General features: G+C 38.0%; 1 long non-coding RNA gene across 7 annotated transcripts in view; it reads right to left on the reverse strand.

Moving 5' to 3' along the window:
- LOC146763572 (uncharacterized) overlaps window positions 1-24,848 on the reverse strand; it is a 69,006-nt gene that overhangs the window by 28,069 nt on the left and 16,089 nt on the right. Inside the window, exons 2-3 of one of the 7 annotated variants that reach the window (XR_014951147.1) lie at window positions 23,045-24,848; window positions 1-10,175 (exon numbers count right to left, since the gene is read on the reverse strand). The exon at window positions 23,045-24,848 is cut by the window's right edge and continues 13,212 nt beyond it. The exons of 2 other annotated variants lie outside the window; for them this stretch is intronic. This is a non-coding gene — a long non-coding RNA (uncharacterized LOC146763572). 4 more of the 7 variants (XR_014951151.1, XR_014951146.1, XR_014951152.1 and 1 more) reach the window with 4 other exon arrangements.

Below are 24,848 nucleotides of genomic sequence, written 5' to 3' on the forward strand. Positions count from 1 at the left end.
TTTTTTTTTTTTTTTTTTTTTTAATTCAGAGTGATTTGCTGTGAGGTACAAATGCTATAGAATGGCTTTTGATTCTCTTAGCAGGACTTGTCCCTGTCACACTCAAGAAATTTTCCAACTATATCTCATTCTGTCTCCTTTGCTGTAATTTCTGTGTCAGCAGAGTTGTTTACCAATGCACTGGGAAGATGATGGTAGGAGAGAAGAAAACCCCAGAATTGTATATTCACCTTGAAGAACTTTCTATTTAAGAAAAAAAAAAAAAAGAGGAAAAGAAAATACATTGCTGTTAACATTCTAAAGATGACTCAGAATGAGTGCTCAGAGCTTCAATTACCATCTAGTTAAAACGGGACATTAATTAGGGGGTTATTTAGGTGAGGTAGCCTTTATATAAGGGTGTCAGATGAAAAAGAAATTCCATAAGCAGAAAAGTCATAGCTGTTAAAATTGTCACATTAAGAACCATTAAATGACTTTATTAAATGTTTTCTTCTTCATTGAGTTGCAATACATGCTAGAGATATCATCTGTGTCCTACACTGCAAGTAAACATTTTCTTACATGTATGGGGAATTTTAATACCTTTAAATTTCTTGTGCGATGCTGTTTTTCTTCAATTTTTTCACTGTTAATTTTTAGGAGCTTGAGAGTAATTAAAAATTATTCAAATGAATTTAAATTCAAGATGCTTGCTGTTAATTTAAAATTATGAAAGTTAAAAAAATTCAGTATCATTTTAGTCAGGAGAAATCCTATAAACATTTTTAGTTAAATAAAAATGTAAGGTCTGCATCATATATTCTTTCTGTTTGTCTTGTCTTTGTAAGCTATCTGATGAGTTTGGCTGGATAAACAAGTAAATTAAGTAATAATGAATGTCTGTTTGCTTCTGTAATTTAATTCAACAGTATGTTTGAGTATGCTGTATTTTCATAATTATTTTATTAGCCAAGAATTTAGCACAATTAGAAATATAAATATAGCTCTAAATTGCAGAGACTTTTAATGGATACTCCCACTCTGGTTCTTTCCAAAGTCAACATTCCACTTAGGGGAAAATATTTTTGGAGGTTTCTGAAGGTGTATGTAGCAAAAGGCAAAAGATCTTCTGATAACCAGGGCAAAGAAAGGTATCCTGTGTTTTTAATCTGTTCTGGGGAGTGCAAAATGCATTATGCCTGGCAAGTTTGAGCCCTTTTTTAAATCCTCATCCCTTTATTTGATATGGAAAAAAAGAAGCTTGGGAGGCACTTTTGGTTCTTTACATCTCCCTGACAGGAGAGTGGAACCAGAACAAGGGATGAGAAGAAACGACCTTGCCTTGTGCCAGGGGACACTCAGATTGGACACTAGAAGAAATTTCTTCACTGAAATGATGGTGAGGCATTGGGAAAAGTTGCCTGGGGAGGCACTGGGATCATCGTCCCTGGAAATCTTGAAAAAGCAAATGTGTGGATGTGGCACCCAGGGACGGTGAGCACGGCTGTTCTGGGTTAATGGCTGGACTCGGTGCTCTTAGAGGTCATTTCCAACCCTGACAGCTCTGTCACTATGACAATTATTTTGTGTTTGTGGCTCCTCCTGGCTCATCCTCCGGGATCACTGCTGGCACAAAACAATGAAGGAAGCAAACACTCAGCAACGTTGGCTTGCCTGGCTGCCCGAGGAGCTGAACACACAAAGAACAGTCATTCCATGCACACTCTGAAGAAATCTACCTCATTAAAAGAAAACAATCTTTCCTCTCTCCCAGGCACACCTTGAACACCACGAAAATGTTTAAATATATGTCACACGTGCAGTTTTTATGGCACACAAAGACTCAGAAGGATTCTTTCCCATCATCCATATCTGACAGGAGTCTAACAATTTTTCTCTTCCACAGCAGTGGCACGTGGTCATGGCTTTAATTTCCTGTGTGTGGAATCAGAAGCTTGATGAAGAAACCACCATTCAGAACACTAATTGCAGCAGAAGAGCTTTGTGGACAGCACAATTGATATTTAAAATGTCAATACCTGGCAGCTTCCAGGGCCCTACCTGTGGTAGAAACAGAGGTTGAAGGCTCAGAATTATCAAAAAAGTAATTTACTACCCTAATAAAGGTAGAAAGAAGAAACTAAGAGATTAAGCAGCAGAATTTCAAGGCCAAGCAGCTGTTGAGTGGAGCAGGGAACAGATGAATGCACAATTTAGACTAGATCTGATTTAGTCAAGTGCTTTTTGAAGACTATTTCAACCATCACACCCAAGCTCAGTCCTTAAGCTTGGATGGAGACCTCTGTACTGGGGAAAAGTCTGTGAAAGGATCCTCAGCAAATATGCAGCTCCCCTTTCAGCCCAATAAAACTTTGCTGGTATTCCAGCTTCTCAGCAAAAGCAAAGAAAATATGGTATTTCTGAAGCAAATGCAGCCATGTGGCATGAAACCTGGACAGGATGTGCTATTCCTTAAAATAAAAACTAGGCACCTAAGATCCATGTTTTTGGGGGAACTATGTTCAGGATGCCTCATGTTTTCTTGGAAGAAAAATAAGCAAGAAATCTGTCAATTTAGGTCCTCATCAGCCTGCAAAAAGGAAACTGTGGATTGTAACTGCAGCTAAAATTGTAGAAATACATATTGTCCTTCAGGTTTTTTTTTATGGCAAGATCTTAAAATTGACAACTTATTAACGAAATTGGTGAGCATATCTGGAATATCCCTTTGGACAGCTGCTTTTGTTCACAGGTGTACAATGGGAAAAGGAGAATGAAGAGGTGGGACAAAGGTTGAATCAAACAGCCCATTGAACTTGGCACCAATTTTAGAGGTTTTACAGTGAAGAAACAATACCATTTTGGGCAAGCATTAAGCACTAGCAAAACAGTCATTAAGCAGCAATAAATATAGTAGACTAGTTGATTAAATGACAGTGTAAATTGCTGAAATTGCTGAAACAGAGTCACAATGGGTAGGAATGTAGTTGATAGTAAGATCTGTGAAAAACCAGATTATATGTAATATGAAAATACCCAATGCATTTTTGAAAATACTAGCACAGTTAATATTTCTTCTGCTTCTGGAAATTTGTCTACTGTGATGCAGTAACACATTTGAGCCACTTCTACAACTCTTCAGAAAAAAGGGAAATTCCTACTGAATTTGTTGTGTAATTGTCTATCTCCCAAAAGGCAGTGAATAAGAATCAAGGCCTCCAAAGTTTTAGCACTCAGGGTGGCTCATCTTTTCACCTATGATTTACACAGATTTAGAGCCTACAGGCAGCAAAGTATATTCTTTTCTCTTAGCAAAATATTTTGAGTGTTACCTAAAGCATTTAACATCTAAACTAGTCCAGGCCATTACTGTGGCATCCCCAGCAAGTTTCACTTTTAAGGCTTCTTACACTCATGAGGGAGTTGGTGGTTTTTTCCCAAGAAACACAGAGTCCTTCATCAGTACACTCTTAATTTCTTGGGAAGCATTTTTGTACTAGTTGAGGGATATGAATGTGGCTCAAGTTAATTGAAACCTCATTGGAGGGGCTGATGGGTCAAATAATTCAACTCTTGAGATAGAAAGAAGTAGTTTGTGAATCTCAGGGCTGAATCTGTTTTACTTAGACAACCAAGAAGCATTGAATTTTTGTGCTGAAAAAAAAAGTTAAGAAATAATTCAGTGAATGATGAATTGGGGGAAAAGAAACCAGAAGCAATTCATGTATACTTTAATCCATATGTGTATTTACACTATACATAATAATTTTTCTTACAGTTCACCTTCTTTTTTGTGTTTGGTGGGGTGTTTTTAGCTTGCTTGTTTTTTTGTTTGTTTGTTTCATTTGGTTTGTTTTGGGTTTTGTTAGGTTATTGATTTGGTTGGCTTTGCTTAATTTTTATTGTTGGTTTTTGGGCTTTTTGATTGTTGGTTTGTTTTTTTGTTGAGTTGTTATTGATTGGTTAGTTGATTGGTTGGTTCTTTCTTTTCCTTTTCTGTTCAATTTGATTTTTTTAGTAGAAAGGAGAGAAAATGGCTATAATTCATCTCTTCAGTTCATAATAAAGTGTGGCCAGCTCCAGAGCTGTCATTTTTTTTTTTATTCAGTTTTTACTCAATCTCCCCTGTGCCCACAGACAACAGCCAGGACACCACATTAATTGTCCAGAGCCAAACAGCATGAAGACCCACTATCAGTATAAAATGGCACAACTACATTAATGTATAGGCTGAAAACATCTAATACCTTTTGAGCTGAAGGCAGAAACCAACCTGAAAAGGTCAGGTCACTGACAGAAGCTGTTGCATAATTATATGCATTCTTGTTCTAATGAAAGATTTCATCTACCTCTACTTGTCTGGGTCCAGCATGAAAAGTAACAATTCAGGCTGTGTTGATGGCACTTTGCAGCTAAACAAGTTCTTCGAGCCTCACCTAATTCCTTCACAGTGATTAAATTTTTAGGAGCAGAACAGTTGGATATCAACTGTCTCTGTAACCCTTTCCCATCTAGTTGGCGTTTTAAAGATTTCTTGAGGCTTAAAGAATTCAAAGTCTAGTTTCTCATCAGACTGACAAATAAGTCACACCTAAGGCAGCCTCTCTGTGACACCTAGATTTTACCATTAATGTGGCTAATTGAGAACTTCTGTGTTATTTGGGTTTGTTTTGTTGTGATGAGTCTTGTTGCACCATGTGAAATAGAGCAGTTGCAGGATTGCAGTGTTCTGCTGTGACAAAGAACCATCTTAGAATGGTCTTGGGCTAGCAGAAAAACACAAATTTTTATTAATGTTACATAAAAATCCATTAACCATATAAGTGTAGAACAGCTTCCCCAAAACTTCCATAAAGGTACAACTCTGCCTGTCTTTAATCATGCTGAATAGAGCAGAATGGCATAGAAATTACCATTTTACTCATTTCCCTTAAAATTTTATTTCATATTTCTGACTACTGCCAAAAGTTTTAATGCAGTCTTTTACATACAGTAAGCACTCATGAAGACATGTCATAATTTGTGAGTTGCAGAGTTTTAGTCTTAAGTCACAAGAAAAAAAAAGGCTTTGATCTGATTTATTCCTGATTTCTTTCAGACTAAAGAAATTCTTGTTCCTAAAAAAGGAACAGCAGCAAACAAAAGGAGGCTTAAATGGGAAAGTGCTGGTAGTTGGATATTTTATTTTGGAATGCATGGGAGATAGATCATTGACTTTTTCCTTTAAGTTAGCAGAGATCAAAGGTAATTACACACACTAAACAGTAAAGAACTTTAGCACGTGTAGCACTTTAGGAAGGTATGGTTTGATTTGCTGGAACTTGCATTTTTCAGATGACATGAATGCACAAGCTGGAGTAGAGAAGATATTGGTTATTTATCATGCTGGCCAAAAGAGAGAAGTTTTGATTGCCTCCAACAACAAAGATGTCACACTCACACTAAAGTCAAAAGTCATGGAAAAGTCATAGATGTGTTTAATATAAACTACGCATAAAAAGATATCTGTAAGTTGAATAAACACATTTCTGCTTGCAACAGAAGGTTTTAATCCAAGTAGTGTTGACATAACTCTATTGAAAAATACCCCAAGCAAGTTCCCGTACACTTTTAACTATAGCACAAAGTTGTGTTCAAAACATCATGAGTTGTTTTGGGAATAGAAAGCAATAATTTTAAAGTAAATAATTCATAAAGTGATGGTCATCTTTAATCTTTACTGAAGAAAGCTCAATAGATAAAAATTGAGTATATAACAATTATACAATAGTATTTAGAGAAAAAGGATTAAAGAAAACAAGAAAAAAATGGGGGAATAAAAGAGGACACATGATTTAGCAGTTGGACAACTTAAAAAAAAAAAAAAAAAATAAATCAAAACCAGCTTTTAATTATCTCTTCCTGGTAGCAAATTACCACCAAGTGACATCTACAGAAAAGTCTTAATGATTTCAACCAGATCAGGACCAAGATTTGTCCTGAAATGTTAAAATTTTATTTTGGTTGCTTTTTTTTTTAATCCCCCACATGTGCTGTTACACTATGGATCAGTTCAATCTGCCTCCTATGGTTTTGTTGCTTTTGAAGGGTTTCAGGGATCCTGTCAATGCCATTGAGTGTCTGCCAAAGAGAAACCCCACAGAAAAATCAGTGCTTAGGGACAGAGTGTCAGATGTTGCAGCAACCTGACTGAGATGAATCAAAGCATCCCTGCCACCACAAAGGAAGGAGCTGGGATAGTGTCCTGTGCATGAGATGTTAGATCTGACTTGCTGCAGTTTAGAATAATCACCACAAAGTTAAATGCAAAAACTCAGAATCTCCCTATGTCTGGTGTTACATATAAAAATATTTTTTAGCCATCCTTACACTTTGTAAAGCTCACAACTACTTTACAATACTCTCCTGCACTCTCCCCCACAAACAGAGATTAGTTCTAGCTTTTCAATGTAACATGGGGCTTGCCCCTGCCACAGGTGAAGTGCCCACATTTACATAAATCAATATATATCCTATATGCAGTCCCAGAGCAATTGGCTTAGCCATCATTGTATCTGCACAGCAATTAATTTTATGTCAAAACCTGTGGCAGCTATAGCTGTGGCCAATTGTTTTCTTCCACCATCTTCCTTCCTGCCACTGGCAGAACCAAGCTGTGGTTAAAGCTGCTGCTTGATAAAGATTTCCTACTGTTCACTTTGCTCACTGTTTGCTCAGCTGTGGTGCAGGCTATATCAAATATATTTGATTGCGATATCAAATACAGCAATTGTAATCTGTGGTCCCAGGAGAAGCTATGAGAACATATCTCATTCTGGTGGTATTGTCAGAGATCCTGCTCTTTTGTCTTTGCACTGTCAAATAAAACCCTCATATCCAGGTGAAGTGGCACTGCAAACTGGGCTAACTTGTCTCACTGGCTGTACAATACCATGACAATAATCTGCTTTAACTCAGCCAAATGTTCAGTAAAGATACTGGATACATCATTCAGAACAACAGAATCTCCCTCTTTTCAACAGCACAAAAGGAAAAAAATAAAAAAGGTAAAGAAAAAAAATAAAGAAGAATCATAAAATAGTCATCTTACTAAAGCATGGGCTTCTGCACCATGTTGCAGACACTGAAGTGCAGTGCATTAGAGGAAATGATATAATCTGATAACTCAGATGACTTTTCTGTAATTTACAGCTGTGCAAAACTCAGCAGTAACTGCTTGGAGAAGCATTCAAACACACAGAGTGCAGTGCCCCAACACCCACTGGCAAACAGGTGAATATTTATTGCAGCGATTAGGTTGCATTTGGACACCCTCTGTGTCAAACGATGAAGGGCTGGGGGAAGTGCTGCTCAGCCCCTCCAAACTCTCACAAGTGTTGCTCTAAATCAAATGTCAGCAGTGCTAGAAGCCTGTGTAATAGGAGTGTTTCACAATGGCACCTTCAAGCAACACAGAAGTGGCATGGCAACACCCTGGCAGCCAGAGCAGGCTCGTCGGAATTTCCTTGCTGCAGCATCACAGCTCTTTATATTTATCAAGCCATGGGGTACAGTCCCACACTCTGAAAGCAAACATATTGTTTAGTTCAAGCTCTTGGGCTAAAAACAGTGTGTGTGAGGAATGAGGAAAGTATGCATCCGAAGCTTGAAATCAGAAGCTCTAGCACTGGATTATATTCCATACTTTTTTAATCCAGTAAGTTTATCACAAGTTAAAATTCAGCTTTTTTTCTCCCAAAGAAGGACTTCTGGCAGGAAAACTGCCAAATTCATAGGCAGGCCAGTTCAACACTTAGCGAAGACATTCTCTTTCTAAAGCTGACATTGTCCAGTTACAGCAAGGTAAAAGTGGCAATGTTGCATCTCCAGAAAAATTTTAGTGGATTTTAGTAATTAATGTAATTTTGTCATCAGAATAAAATAAATTTTAAAACATGCTGATTCAATACATAATATTTCCTTTCTTTAGGAGCATGTATATTTTGAAAATATTTACAGGCCAAAGCAATTCAAACAATAAAAGATTGATGAGATTTCCAGTAAGGAAGATCTGAATCTTTTACTAAGATATATACCAATATTTTTCTTTCCATTTTTCTCTCCTGTCTAAGCAAAATAGATGTTTAATGCATAACAGGAAATATTGAGAAGGAAGAACACCACCATCTCCCCCCACAAGAGTCTCCACTGCAGGATGAATTTGCTCTCTACTTTTACATGTTTTGGAAATTGTTTGCTTTCCTTTTGTTCTAAATGTCCTCAAAGTGAAGTCACAAAAGCCAAGAATGGCTTTTTAGAGTCCAGCACAGCTCTGATTTCTGCCTTCTCAGTGTTCCTGGTCAGAACACGCCAACAGCTAAAGAAGCTTCAAGACCCCATTTGTATAGTCAGACTGGATTTTAGAATTCTTATTTAGTCCTAGTCTTGTGTTAAAGTCATAGTGTTTGACCTTGACTATGACTATGGAAATACAGAAAAGCAGAACCAAAATCACTCACATAAATTAGAGAGTGAAAATTTACAGATAGTGTCCATGGACAAGAAAATGGTTTCAGAGTGTCTGGTCAAAGCTAAAAAAGATATTAAGCAGGAGGAAAAAAAAAAAATTCCCTGTGTTTGCATTATTTACATATGACCCTACATTCAGCCTCCTCCTAACTTGTAAGGCGTTATTCACTAAAACACAAAAATAATGTAAAAGCCAGCCTTTTAACTGGCACAGTTTTAGTGGCCCTCTGTTCCAAAAGCAAAATTCCCCTTTTTCTGAAGTAATTCAGAGAAAAATTTTAATTTCATGCTAGGCTGAGTTCCTTTGGCTGCAGCTGAATCCAGTTTATAAATTAATGCCCAAAATTTCAGGATGTTTCCCGACATTCTGGGTCTTGCCCTTTGGGTATGAATGAGATGATCAATCCTCTCCACTGGGGCTTCCCGACTTTGAAAAATGCTTGGAAATAAGATTTTTTTTCACTCCACAAAATTACAAGATTAGCACTGGATCACTTGCACCAGCCACACCCTGTAAAAAAGAGCAAATGCATGGCATAGACACTGTGTATACAAAATAGTGCAATATGAAAACAAATATAGAACCTATTGTGCATAGATGTCCTAAAGGAAACAAAGGGTCTATTTGTCAGCACTTCATTTTTGACACTGAAATGAATGGCAGTTTCACGTACTGCTACGTAAAGGAGTGGTTAAAAGTGGCTAAAAGATTTTCTTCCCACAGATCCACAAGAAATATAAAATAGTGCTGCAGAGACACTTAACCTTCAAAGAAGAGGGGTTGAGAAAATTAGGTTGCTGGGAGCCTGAAATCTGAGTATCTTTAGCCTGTCAATTTTCACATGCATTGCTGATATGTTTAATGCACGTAATGCAATATACTCAATGCAAATAAACCAGATTTTATTTATAGGCAATTGAAACAATATCCAGGTCTTTAGAGACCTCACAGAAAAGTTAGAATGACTTCTGGATGCAAAGGAGACTTGTTACACTAGAAGCAATTTCTGGTAGCCTAAGCTTTATATCTTGAGAGGGTAGAGATGATGAGTGGAGTTTGGGGCTTTTTGACACTGATAAAAGTAATATTTGCTGATATGGAAGTTTGCTGAAATGAAGGTACTTTGTCCAGTTTGACATCATTGTGTCTCTGCAGGAGCTTCTAATGTGCTTCTGGCAGAAAGTTGTTCAAATTCTGTATTTTCATATTCTTCTCTCTTATGGTGGTGTTCCTGATCTGTCTCTTCCCTCGTGCTGTGGCACACAGAGATAGTTCAGCTAAAAATGCACAACAGTGAGAGCAAAAACCACACAGAGAACACACTGGGGGGATTTTTCAGAGGACACTTTTGATGCCATTCTTGTGAAAACTTTGTCACTTCTGCTCCAGACCTGCACAGCTCTGTGGGATCCTATTACAGTTCTTATTCAACACTCAGTGAAAAACGTGCAGTACATTTACTCCTAGGACAGAAAAGGAATTTGCCTTCAGGACCTTGAAGGAATTTTTTGTGTAAAGGAAGACCATGCAGGTACAATCTACAGGTATATCAAAATGTCATCCTTCTCGGCTGGAATATCTTTTTCCCTCTGAAGTGAGATTTTCTGTGGAAAAGTCCCAACTTTGTAGCTCAGATGGCACACTTTCAGATATCTCGTGGATTAATATCCCATGGAATACATGCCTGTCAGGGGGACAATGGAGACAACCTGTATAATTTGTACTAAAAACCACTGCCATCCACTGTGATGCTTTTCATTTAAGAAGCATTTCATTTAGGAAACAACACATTTTTCATTTATTCATTTCTATGTGATAGAACTTTAAAAGTGTGTGCTACCCTCATATTATACTAATTTGTTTTGTGTTTTGTCTAAGCACATGTTAAGTTTAGCTTAAAATTTCTAAAGGGTTTTATGATTTCATTACATTGTTGATGACATAGAAGAGTCGACTGCATATACAAGTCTACAGAAGAAGAATCTTCAGAAAAGGGAAAGTATTGAAAACAAAAATTCATTATTTTGAGGTGGTATGCTGTCAGTCAGTCAGTTTGCCCTCAGACTTCATACTACATTTTAGCAACTGTAACAGTAGATTGCAAACACAAAAAAGAATTAAATGTTCCTTTTCTAACTTCCTGTATATTAAAGAAATAACATCAATAAGTAGACTTAATAAAAATTATGATAATTTGATAACTACAGATATGCATAATTCTACACTGTGTAGTAAAATATAGGTCCCCCAAATTTTAGATATGCTTCATATTGGTCTGATGGCTTCCTGACTGCCCACCTTTCAAATCTGAGCCCTGAGCCAGTTTTCCTCAAAAATCCATGGTGGTATGAGTAGGTAGATAATTTTTCTACTCTTAAAATTTACTAAAAACTTACAAGTTTTGTGGGTTTTTTTCTGCTCACATGCTTTAGTTACTTGCTTGTTACCACACCAGAGCTTAAAAATAGTAAAAAGAATTTGAATATTTAGATCAAGTTGGAAATGCAATTACTCTCCTTAAAGACTCCTAATTTGTAACGTATATTAAAGATGTGTGAGAGAAGGCAACTCTTTGCAGTTCCTATTTTGGGTTTAAATAATTTGAAAAAGAAAACTTTTAAAATACTTATTCAGCAGTCTAAACACTCCTTATTTATGCAATTACAACATAATTACACATTGTAACTGCAATATAATTACAATGTAATTATATTCATTATATTGGACTATTAAATTTTAAACCTTTTAAAAGTGTTTAACTTATTATTGTAAAATTACCACTTCCTCCCTGATTCTCCTGTCCTCCCTTTTGGACTGCAGTCACCTTTTAAACTTTTAGTTTCCAGTACCACTAAGCTTTCTAGATGACAAAGCTGGAGTCTGTTTATTTAAGGGTGCAACAGTCAAAAATAAATCAGTATGACCTATTAGGGCAGGAAATCTTTGCAGGATATACATGAGATAAAAATATGGAGAAAACCCTCCTATCCCAGTCCTTTCATACATTGAACTGCACAGAGAATGTGTGATCTTTGAACACGTGCACCGTTGGGGAAGCAATAAGTGTTTATGGTCATGATTAAACTTCAAAGTGTGTTTTGCATCAAACACTTGAGGCTGTTTGAATTATGCCAGTGTTTTATGGGCAGAGTGATTCCCAGGGCCATTACAGTGATAACATGGCAGATTGTGGTGGCTAGATAAGGCATCAGCTATTGTGAACCTTCCTTTACCTTCAGAAGTACTTAAGGCAAGAAAATAAAAGTCATTTTCTGGCCATGTGCAACTTCAGCTGGGTTTGGTAACTGCTCGGTTTGCAAAGACCAAAAAAAATGGTTGTTGCAGTGTAAATAGCTCAGTGCTGAGAGAATTTCAGAATCTTCCCCTGCTGAGAACTCAGAATGGGGGTACAGGTGTTTAACAGTCCTGTGAAGAAAAGGAATATGTCCTAATGACATGGGACAGGTTGTTCAGCATGTTAATAAATTATTTGAGAGTACCAGAGTGGCAATTTTCTCATGAAATTGAAGTCATTCAGGTCAATAAAAACAAGCTATAAGGAAGCAGGGAAGGAAAAAGGGTGGTCAATAAAATAACAGAAAATGCGGTGTAGATAAAAGCAGGGGGGGGGAAATGTTATCCTTAATGTACATGTGCAGCAAGTGACTCCAAGTTGAGTAATAATGACCAAGGTGGGTACTTTAAGTTAATGATAGTTTATCTATTTCTGGGAAAACATTATTCCATTCTTGTTAATAGTAAAAGAAAGCATGGAGCAGAACAGAAAAGGAACAGAAAATAAAATCTCCGTGTTTTTCCATATATCACACAAGAATTGTTACATATGACATTGATATTTTATGAATTTAAATAGTGCAGGTATTTCTTGTGATTTGGAGATTTTACCCATCTTAACTAGGACATAGAAGAACCAAAGATTATGGAGAAATGGGCAAAGAATTGGCAAAGATATGGAATAGTTTTCCTGTACATACATCTCCGCCTGGAAAACAAATGGCTGAGAGACACAATTAAGAACTTTAAAGCCACGTATGACACAAACAAACAAAAAAGGCAGATAGAAGAGGGATATTTACTGTCTTGCCTAGTTCAAGAAAGAATATGTATTAGTTGCATTTATGAAGCAAGGAGGGAAAATAGAAGTGGATTTTACTCACAAAATGCAGTCAAGCTGCAGAACTCATTGCCACAGGATGTTGTGCATCCTGCCCCTCCAGAAAATCCCCCAAAAATCTAGTCTGAAAGAGATTAAACAAATTCCCAGGAAATATCTCCAAAGGACTATTAAATGAAAATATAACACCTTTTAATGGTGCATCTGAACAAAAGACTCCTGGGCCAACTCTCCATGCTGGCTTGGAAATAATGGAGAATTATGACTACAATATGCTGTTATACTTTTCCCAAATGTCTCCATGTTTGACTAATGCAAGGACGTCTGGGCTGGAAAAACCTGTGTTAATTTAGAATGCAGACATTTTTTTTGTCCTAACAGAGTGGTGACAGCACCACTGAGCACACAGCAGCATCCCTAGAGCTTCTCAAGGTGTCAGACCACAAAATGCCCAAGCTCAGTGTCAGATCAGCTGAATTAATGCAGAAATGAAGACGTAGCCCTTGAGAATTGGATGGAAACTTCCTCTGAAGTCTCTCTAGACCAGCTACAAGGTGGCTGCATACACAGGCAAGGTCAGCTGAGAACTCTAATAACGAGACAGTAATTTTATGTAGTGCACATTATGTAACGCCATTGTTTGCATTGTTTGCAATTAAATCAATTGCAGACAGCCAAAAGATAATGTCAACAGAACGGGTGATGGTTCCAGGGTCCAGCTGAAGGCTGTTATTGTCCCTTAGTGCTGTGAACCAATGGTATTCTGCTCTTAAGATTATATCAAAGCAGCCAAGGCTAGCCTCCAGCAATGTAAAGGCAGGAACTTTGCACATTGTGCACCCAAATGTCACCAAACACTCTCACCGTAATCTGATCCAAACCAGTGACTTGTTATCCCAGTAATTATGTACTTTTTATGACTGATGTTACCACAGCACCAGAGGGACAATCATTAATCATTGATATTTCTGCTGTGTCTCAATTAGTAAGAAATTTGGCACAACAAAAGTAGTCAAGCAGTAACTCAGAGTTGTTGATGACACACCCAACAACAACAACAACATGTGGTGGAGTTTGAGGATTTTACATATTATTTATTCTGATTCTTCCTCTTCTTCTGTAGAATAGCAGTCAGAGTACAATCTAAAACACATAGAATTTTAAAAATTTTGGAAGTTTCCTTTCTGGTGTAATCTAATGAACAGTATACCTCTTTCCTTGCTCACAGTGAAAAGGATGTTTACTTTCTAGTTTTGTTATACTCCTAAAAAGAAAGTACATTCTTTTTCTGCAGGTAGCAAGATATATTTTGTCTCAGGCTTTAAAGAAATAGTTTTTCTTTTAGGTCTTACTGTTTAACAAAAACAGAAATTAAAATGAAAACACTGTTCTGAATCTAAGGACTGTCTTTTTAAGAAATAATATCCAAATTAAACTTCACTATTTTCACTCAAAGCAAGCCATCACCATATATCAACTAAGATTCAGCAAACTCTTAAAATTTCAGTATAAAGGACCTGATTCAAATCCTGATAAAGGATTTGATTCTTGTTGATGTCAGTTGTAATAACTGGTTGATAGTGAAAGCACTCTCTGATTTTGCAAAAAGCAGTAGTTTTAGTGAGAGTGTAATTTATTCATTGCCAAGTCATGAAGTCATACCAGGTTTAGTTACTTCAATTTTCCCCCATATTTATGTCTACATTATTAAGTAACTAAAGAAAAAGGAAAGAAACTTGTGTGATCTTCACACTCTTTCCATGAAATTTTCAGTACTTTTGATGTCTCTATATACTGAAAAGACCAAAGAAAACACTGACTTCTTGTTGAATGATGACTTTTCTGGGTTGTTTTGGTTTTTTGGGGGTTTGGTTTTTTTTTTTTTTATGTGCATATTTCAGATCAAAATCAAACTGAGTGCTTGCCATGGGATATTACAACTAAATGAATACACTCTGGGACGTTACAGTTTTATGTCCCTGTGCAATGTATGTGTGTTTTACTGTGAGAATTACTTTATACTTTAAAAGACCCCCCCAGAGACTTTAAATACTATTCAAGTTTTGCAGATGGGCCAGCTGAAGTCAGAGCTGTTAAAACTGCAGAGATAATGAGCAGCAGAGCATGAGCTAGAGCACACTGGTCTTGACTGCCAGAATTGTCCCCAAAACTAGAAAGAATGATGCAAAAACTGGGTTGAAAATAATGAGCCGTAACAAAAATTCAGAAAATGATCTGAATGAGATGAGTGGTGGCTCTGTGGAGTGTCTGGGTTTTATTGTACATGCATGGCCAGGAATCAATGTGTTCAGTGAATGAGTTTATCAAACAGACAGAACAATCCATTGTGATATGACTTGACTGTTAGCAGTGCTGGCAGCTCAGCTGAAACTTGCAGGGTAATTAGCTAAGGATAAATTAATCTGTTCTCAAATGTGGCCTGGTGATCTCTCCCAGGTTGTGAGCTCTGCTTAAAAGGAGACTTTCTTCTGGTTTTTTTTTGTTTTTACTTGTCAGTGATTAATTTAGTCTTCCTTGGATCTTGGCTAAATAGTTGAATCTGCAGTTATGAAATGTTACTTTAACATTTTGAAAGATTTTCCTGGGTAAAAAAGAGCTGCACATATTGGATTAATGTCAGGCTTTTTTTCTGCTCATACTGGATCTTTAGATTCTTTGTGCAAATGTTCTGCAGGAAATATCACATAACTTGTCTCAAGGAAGACAAATATTTAGGTTTTGCAATGCTGTCCTTAAATGACTGCATGTAGCTCAGGCAAAATGGTTTGGCATAAATTGCTTTATTTTACTGTAGCTACCATAGATGAGACTTATGGCTCTTGGGGCTTTCAAGGCCTGGGACCTTGGTTCTTTTTATGCTATTCTGGAACATTCAATTTCTGGCATATATTACTGTTCCAAAGATTTTCCTTTAATGACAGCTATTTCCAAATATTTTTTGTGACACTTGGTCTTATAAATCTGTCTGATTAGAACTAGCAGGCTAAAAGTATAATTGACATTTTTGTTTTATGTAAAGCATTTTTAAAAGGAAAAAAAATCAGGAACCACAGCCACAATATTTATCTTCTTTAAAAATCTGTTGAAATCACTTCCCAGTAAATCAAATTGGAAATGATGCTGTTCTGCACGAAGAACTGATATTAAGATTAATAATATCATTTTTATCCACATAGATCTTCATTAAAAATTAAGGTTTATTTGAATGGCTAAATATATGAGTTGTCTTTTTTTTTTCCACCCCATGAATTCTACCCTGCATCCCACAAAAACCTGCTTCCAGGTAAGCTTTCCCTCACACTCAGTTTTGCAGCCATCAGTGACAGGAGGAATTCATACATGCAGAGAAGATGGTAATTGCCTGCACCGACACAGACTGTCACTGGGCATTATTTGCAGTTAAATATGACAGCAATTGTTGGTTTTGTTTGCTTTTTGGTTGTTGTTGTTGTTTTGTTTGTTTGTTTTGTGTATTTGGTGGGCTGCAGAAGCAGTTCTGCTCTACCCCACAAAGTTCTCTGTCAGATGAGGCACAAGCACAGATCCCCCTGCTCAACCACAGGGCTGGGAGATGGTGCAGCTGCAGAAGGATCTGTTTCTGGTGCTCTGCTGTCTGTAGATTAATTACTGAGCAAAACACACACAAACACTTATAATTTCACCCATGCTAAGCCTCCCTTTTTTGAGGATTCCCATTTGTTACTTTTTAAGTTTAACCTGATGCTTGGTTTTATGTCAGTTAATTTTTTTTATCATCCCCATACAGATGATGCTGCTGTTGGGGACCAGCAGGCTGTTTCTCTTCACAAAGTGTTTTCCTCTTACACAAATGTGTGAAACTGTGCAAAACTTGGGCCTTGGGTATTCATGCAAATTTCCCCTGTCACGGAGTGGCAGCTCCACGCAATCCCTACAGGTGGGCTTCTTTTTTTAAATGGAAACCTGCTGCTCACACAGCCTGCTGGAGATATGCCTCCTTTTCTCGGGGATTCAGTGTTCAACACTTGGACTGACTAGTCTTTAATAAAACAGCTGCTAACCACTTTCCAGGGGTTTCTCCCTGGGAAGAACTTGGCCTCCTGCTCCATGGTGGGCTGCCCGTCCTTCCCAGCAAGGACAGAGCAAACCTGAGGTGGCTTCTGCTGCTGAGCTGCACTCCTGGGTAGCAACACAGCAGGTTCTGAGCAACAAGTGGTGTCACCAGGCAAAACAAAACAGAGATGGCCCTTCCCAGCTGGTAATCCTTGTGGGAAAGGCACACTGAGGCAGCAGCCGCAGTGAGGGATGCGAGGCAGGCGCTGCCATCGCCCTGCTGCTCCTGTGACGCCTTCACAGCTGCTCTCTATCTGCCCCAAATCCTTCCCCTGTTTAATCACAGCGGCAAAAAGTGCCTTAGCAGCCTGCTGGTGTGGTCAGGCTGCTGCGAGCCGGTTTTCTCTGTGGTTTGTGAGTTTGGCCTGGCGTGATTTATGGCAGCCCGGTGTGGCTGGACACAGCAGGGATGGAGAAGGATGCGCGGTCCCTTGGCTTGGGTTTGACTGATAAATCAGAGAAAGCTGCCGTGAATGTGATTTCCTTTTTACGTGTGGCTTGCAGTGAAAGCTGGTTTGGTGCATATTAGCTAACTGCAGCAGGCCAGGCAATTAATAAAGCCTTCACATCAGAGGAGAGAAAAGAAGAGCATGACCTTGGTTTTCTCAGTCTGCAAAGCCAGTGCCAAGATACTGTCATATGTCACTCCAGATAAAGGAACTGAGAGATGAAGCATAATCAACAAGGAAAACAAAGCCACATGCAACTTAAAATTAGGATGTTTGACCACAAAGCTTGTCCAATCTTTAAAAAAAAAAAAGAAAGAAAAATATTTCAACTGCTTATTTAAGACCATTAATGTGTTTAAGGAATAAAATTAATCTTAGAGTCAAGCAATAAGAGATTAGGATAATTCAGACTGAGAGGGAGCTTCAGAGGGCCCTGATCCAATGTGCAGTTCACAGGCATGATCAGACCAGGTTACTCAATCCCAAGTCAGGACTGTGCATTTGTTATTCTTGAATTTCATGAGGTTCCTGTTGGCTCATTCCTTCCACTTATTTAGGTCTCTCTAGCTGGCAGCCCTGTCCTTGAACATATTGACTCATGTCCCAGATTTGCTGTCATAAAATTATAAGTTGTAATAATCAACTTAACATTTAAATTTTGATATTTTTTTCTCCAGAAAATATTTTTGGGGAAAAACAAAATCTTCAGAGGGGATGTCTACAGAAATCTTGACTTGCCTGTTACTGAGACAAACCAAGCAGAACTTGTTTCTGTGCTCTTAAAAAGACAGGAAAAAACCTGCCCCATATAGGAGGAGGATTTTAGCAACATTTAGTGAGGTTTATGAATTAAAGAGTGTGTTGGCCTCATGAATTGAACTTTAATTCACAAAAATTCAGCCATCATTTTGGATTCAATGGCCATGTTTGCTTAGGCTTAATAAACCTCAGTGCTACAATCAGACAAACATATCAATTTCTGTTGAAAAAAGTGTTTGATTTGAAAATAATAAAAACAATTGACCTGAAAAGTGATAAATTAAATTGCTAGTGAAACACAGAGATACTCAGAAATGACAGACAGGGCATATTTTCTCATTTTTCCTTTAATTTTGGGGATGTTTCTACAGCTCAATGTGATAAACTGTTAAACATTTATAGACCCTGTGATCTGTACAATGAAGAAAGGATGACCAAATCATAAAGGAACAAAGAAAAATAATTGTGTATCATGTTGCTTTCTATTTCATGAAGCAATTTTGATAATTTTCTTCACTTGTTGGCAAAGATGGAATCTACACCGTTTTCCACATCAGATAAAGATAAAGCTCCAGACAAGTCTGGGAGATGTTACACCACAGGGAGGGAGGGGGTGAGTTTTGAGACAAATAGGAGTCTCATATAAATCATATAGAGTTCAAAAATCTCATTAAGGGCTGACAATATAACTAATAAAAGAATTTTTAAAATATTCACAGAACAGGTATTTCCAGGCACAGAAGTTTCTCCTCCACCCCCATGTCTTCCTCCCCACTTTCTTTTCACCATAAGTTTCTTTTCATTTCCTAGGGATTTAACATTGAAGCTCTTCAAAGTCAAAAAAAACAAAGTATGACCAAAAGATGCTGTGCTACCACAGCTTCCATTAATTCCACTGAATAGCTGAATGATGGCTGTGGTTGGGCCTGAACATGCCAGAGAATTGTGGAAACAATTTTAGTAGCTACCAGCCTCTGAGCTACACCTCTGAGGGGATAGTAAGCCCAGTTTTGGAATATGTGCATGTGGTTATTCCCAACCTTTGAATTTTATTTCCATTTGTAAAAAACAAGGACGGTTCCTAGACACTGGTAGCAGAACTAGATGAGCAGACCTCTGGCTCCTCTGTATCTTTCAGCTACCTGGAGATGGAGACTTCATAGATAACATGAACTATAATATCTGTCTAAAGCTGTGTGACACTGGATTAATTATTTTCTCAGTGAACTAGACAGTTTTTTAAACTAGAAGAAGTACTTTCTTTAAGAAGTATTTTCTTTAAATTTAGAAACATTTTTTTTTATATAACCAGCTTGATTTTTGGTTGAATTTTTGTTTCCTTGGTTGGTTGGATTTTTGGTTGGTTTTTTTTTTTTTTTCCAGATTACTAAATATAGTTAGACTGACTTGATAAAACTCATCTATGTGGATCAGGTGGGTTTATGTGACTTGCATTTTAGTCTCTGTATAGGCTGTGTGTGTATATGTTAAGACTTCTGAGGTTCAATAATCTTAAAGAACTTGTGTGGGATGGAAATCATTCAGCACAAGAAAAAAAAAGTGGCATTATTCTGAAATTTTAGCTAAATCGCCATTTATTGAACATATTAACATGTTATGCTCTAGGCTGTCTTTTAGAACAACAGGAAACCCAAGGTCTTTATTATTTGTGCATACTTGAACTTCTCATTTTTCATCACTGTAAAATTTGTGTTTAAATCTTGGTCTCCTCTTCATTCTACCTACTAAAATCATCCAATTAACAGTTGTTATTGTGTAGCTTGCACACAGATTTGATGACTCTCCACAGCAAAGAAACATATAATTCTTGCAAGTGTTATGAGGATGGTAGTTTTATTATTTTTATTATTTACTATTTTTAGTATTCTGTCTTTCCTACAGCCTATTACCTTAAAATCATGTGTGTCAACCTAGCCACAATGCCCTGAGGTCTAGGACAGACCTCAAATTACTCTTTCTGAACACTGATAACAAAAGATAATCACAATGAAAACGTGCAGACACGACAATCTCAAAATCTGACACCTCGTTTTCCTCCCACCTTTCCATAAGCTCCTCCAAGCTGTCACCTCCTCCACTCACACTTCTCTGTCTGGTATTAAATAAAACAGATCACACACCTTCAGCCTCAATCAAAAAAAGTGATTAATCTGGTTTTTTTCACACCTGAAGGAGGATTTCATCAGAATCCAGGTTCCTCACTGGCTTTATAAGAGGGCTTTAATCTCCCACAGGGAAACTCTGCTGCACAGAGCTAAGTTGGAGCAGCAGGAGCTCGTAACAGGATCAAGCAAACCAGCTGGCAATGCACAGAGCTGATGGAAAGGCCAAGGATAACTGTAAGAAATCCGGTGTCACCAGGCAGGTCTGACCCTTCCTGGCAACCTGGTCAACGTGGACACCTCCAAAGGGGTCCCTGGGATCTCCTCTGTGGTCAGTACCAAAAAGACCATGCAGATGCAAACCTGTCAACAGCAAGAGGCACAATCAGATAATCGCTGCCTAGAAGTCTGGCAGTTCTGTTTGTAGAGGAATAGAATCCCACTGGTAACATTTAACAGAACATGGTCACTCCAGATTTTCAGGGCCTGGACTCAGCCAGAGTACAACAAAGGGTCAGCTTTAGCCTTTTGTTTGGTTGTCTCCAGTTTTCAGCCAGAGGAGTAGGAAAATGCTGTTGAGGCAGGTAGAATGCCTTCCTGTGTCTATCCTGAGAGAGGCAAAATCCTGTTGTTCATGGGATTCCATGAGGGCGTGAATTTAACTGTGCCATGGGGAACTGGAGTTCCACATCAGGGGTTCAGACAGCTCTGGGTGTTGAAAGCAGAGCCATCCTGCTCTGAAGCACTTGCTTCTTTAGTCTCCTGACTTGGCAAGGCATCGAGCCCATCGTATTCTGCAGAAATGTGTGGAATGAGACAATGATTTCCAGGTTGAGAAATCCTGAGCTAAGCTGCTGGTTGTACTGATCATACTCAGGGCCAACCCGTGTGTGCATGGCACCCACACACTGATTTAAGTGTGGTTTTCTAGCTGCAGGTTGGATTTCTGCACACACACACTGACTGGTAGTAATTTCACCGGTGATTATTTCCCAGTGGTGATACAGCCTACACATCTCTTTGGAGAGTTTAGGTGGACCATGATATAAATGATTTGCCCAACCCTAAAAATCCACAGGAAAAGTGGAAGAAAGACAAAAGGTATTGTGTGTTGAAGGCACAAGTGTAGCTGTGTACACTATTCACACCACCAAGAGCATGACATTTAAGACTAAGCAAAGCCATTGGTTATGTAATTAGTTAGCAGAGGCAAACATCCTGCCTGGAACAACAAGAACAAAAGCTGATTTGTTATATCTTTGCCATTCTCTTTAAGCCAATATTCTGCTCCAAATACAGCACTGCTGTACCAGTGTTCGTGTTCCTTCCTCACTAACAAAGCTGAAGCCGTGCTGCAGAACAATTCTCTTGTAGTGACATCAGATACAAATGGCTTCAGAAGTAATACATTTGCTTGAAGAAAGACCCAGTTGCTAAAATTAGCTGTATAGCTGCATTTATCATGAGAGATTACTGTGTCAATGATGCCATGCAGCTCCCTGGGAGATTTACGTAATGGGTTTTTCTATCACTAATAATTCTGATTTTGTGATTCTCTGATCATTTGGGTATAATACAAAATGTAAGCCTGCATTCAGGCAGAATTAACTGGATAGAGAGATAGAAAGTTCCAATTACTTACATTAGCTGTATAACTACATTTATTATGAGAGATTACTGTCAGTGGTTCTGCTGCTGGTCCCCACGGGACTTACCTAATAGGTTTCTCTGTCACTAATAATTAGAATTTCTTGATTCTGTGATCAGCTGGATATGACACAAAACTTAAGCACGTGTTCAGGCAGAATCAGCTCTAGAGAAGGAATTCCACTTCTGGCTCCACAGAAATAATGATGTTTATGCACTTTCACATATAAACACTGCTGCTAAGACTACCTTACTTCAAACAAACTTATCCTCACATTGCTCTATTTAAACACTAAAACACAATAGGCAATGCATATTTGGGCAATCATTGCATGCATTGAATGATGTTTAACCATCCGTCAAGAGCAATAATCCCCTAGAAATGCACCAGCTGAAATACTGTTTTGCTTTTGTAGACCTGAACTCACAAAGAAATAGAGGGAAAACAGTGTAAATGGGCACTGGCCTAAATAGGGTACTGCCACAGCCAAGCACTAATCTTTGTTTATATCAAGGATTCTGGAGCCATTACACAATTTCATGAAGTATCCTAGGTATTCTCAGTAATCTTTGTACACAGAGCCATGGAATATGGCACAATATCTTAGGCCTTCAGCATTTAATGAAAAATATGGTTGGTCTGTATTTATGTGGATTCCATAATCACCTGAAAATCACTTACTGAGGTTCTGGGAGAGACAGTCTCCTGAAATGTGGAGGACATGGTTAGAGTTGTCTTTATTTTCTTAAAAAATATAATTATGCCATGAACTCAGAGGAGCAAAAGAGGAGGGAAGAGTGGTTCTACTCAAATGTTAATGTGGAGTTGACCATGACCTTCATAATTGTTTGTACTGACACAGAGAGAGGAGTCAACATAAGTCAGAGGAAAAATCAACTGGGCACCTCACAAATCAGTCAGTTCTCATGTTACTAGTGAATATACAGTTTTCTCCTTTTCTTTGGGCTTGTATATATTTGTATCAGCGGTACACTGAAAGCTTTCTAAGGATATGGTGTTGCATTGAAAAAGACAATAGACAAGCAGCCTTAGATAAATATGGACTGTGGCTATCATTCTGATAATGTATATGGGCATATAGATAACCTTTCATGAATTACATAAATTTGCATATATATATTTATATATTACAACTTGTATCTGTTATTCTGTGCCAGGGTCTTTTTTGGGTCTTCAGGAGACTGATGGACAAAGAGGCAGGTCCAAATTCATGATAAAATCAGAGATAAGGAAGATTGTGTTGCAACTCTTTCTAGCATTAATCTTAGCTGTTTGACAGTGGTCAAAGACCAAAAGGAAACAAACCTTCTGGGGTGTACTTTCTGAGGCTCTCAAGAGCAACAGAATTTCTTGGAACTTGAGCAGTCTACTCAGATCCATTAGAGGGAGAGGCTGGAGACAAAGCAGATGATGGAAACACATGTTATTTAGTACTCTGAAGAAAGATAGGAATCTTGGTAAAAACTCATTCCTCTTACTATTTTATTTTCTTGCCCTAACTAGTGCTGAATTATTAGTGATGTATTTGAAGAAACAAAACAAAACAACAAAATAAACCCCACCACTTTTGGTTAGATTGTCTGGACATTCTCAAAAATTTTAATGTTAATTAATATTGAGCAGACTGTAGATCAATTAATTACCACATACTGGTTAGTCAGTACCAGCCATCTACAAAGCATGGTGTATTTTAGTTGCAACCTGTACTATATATTTTGGCAGAGTTTTATGAATGCAGAACCCCAGGGGGATTTCAGGACCAGGATTTGGTTTATCCCAAGCTTCCTCCTTCCTGGTAAAATCTCACAAAGAGATATTCCCTTTGTTTTTCTCCTCAGGTTGTCCATCAAGATTAGAGGCTCTGACTACTTTTCTCACCAAACTGATTTTAAGTGGAACATGTCTCCTGAGGCAATGCTGCACTCTTTATTAGATTCATATGGAAATAATGTGAGGAAGTTGTGGGGTAGTGATAAAACAGGATACATGGATGAGCAATGGAGAAAAGAATAATACTGAAACTTTAAAAACCTGGTTTTGGTGTAGAATCATGCACACACTCATACTCCTCCTAAAAACAAACACCCATTTTCAGAACTATTTCAGTTGGAAGGGACCTTAAAAGATCATCTATTCCAACCTCTCCAAAAAGAAAAAAACCTGGTTGACCACTTTATAGTTTTCCTACATAATAGGCATGCAATCAAAGACCTTCCTTTTAACTTTGTTTTTCTTGGTGTTGTTTTGAGATTTTGTTTGTTTGTTTGTTTGTTTTGAGGTTTTTTTGTTTTTTGGGGCTTTTTTGTGGTGTTGTTATTTTGGTTCTCTTTGTTTGGTTTGTTTTTTTGTTGTTTTTTTTTCTTTTTTTTGAGGAGTACTGCTCATGTGCATTCATTAGCAGTCTAGAAAATAAATATCAGAAATTTTTAGAAAGTGGCAAGTACCAGTTAAGGGTGCAAACCTCAGGTTGCCTGTTTTGCCTGTTGTTTCTAAGAAAACCATCCTGTTTCTGGTATTCTTTTTATATTATAACATTGTACCATCTATTACTTGGCAATCCAAAGAGCCAGGGAGCTCTTTTGGAAATAAGAACACTCAAAAGCACACAAAATAAAAAAGCCAAGCACTCATCTTCAGTGTAACTTAATCTAATCTAATTAATCTAACTAATCTAGAGAAAAAGCACAGGGGTGGTAATCCCCACTGAGAGAGTCACATAGTATTTATTATTTTCATTAATTCCCTGCTCAGTAGAAAAATGGGACACTTGCTTATAGCCCTCCAGAGCTCCTCTGTCACCGTGTCTGTGGTGATTCACACAGATTTTACTGTCTAATTGCAGCCATGCCATGCTGCCCAGTGGGTCTGCTCTCCCTGCCCACACCAGCCTGGTCAGGGAGCCCAGGGCTGATGCTGGACACGGCTCTCAGATCAGTAGGTCACTTCTGATCTCAGTGACACCCACAGAGCTGAGGCCAGGATTTGGGACCGTGCACCAGCAGCATCTCTGCAGCGGTGTAAAATTAATGCCAGGAGAATGGAGCCCATTGATCTCAGCAGAGCAAAGCCATCAGGATTGACCCTGGGACTCACATGACACAGTGTTCCA

This window comes from Lonchura striata, chromosome Z (assembly GCF_050655825.1).
Source record: "Lonchura striata isolate lonStrDom1 chromosome Z, ASM5065582v1, whole genome shotgun sequence".
In the NCBI taxonomy this organism is placed as follows: domain Eukaryota; kingdom Metazoa; phylum Chordata; class Aves; order Passeriformes; family Estrildidae; genus Lonchura; species Lonchura striata.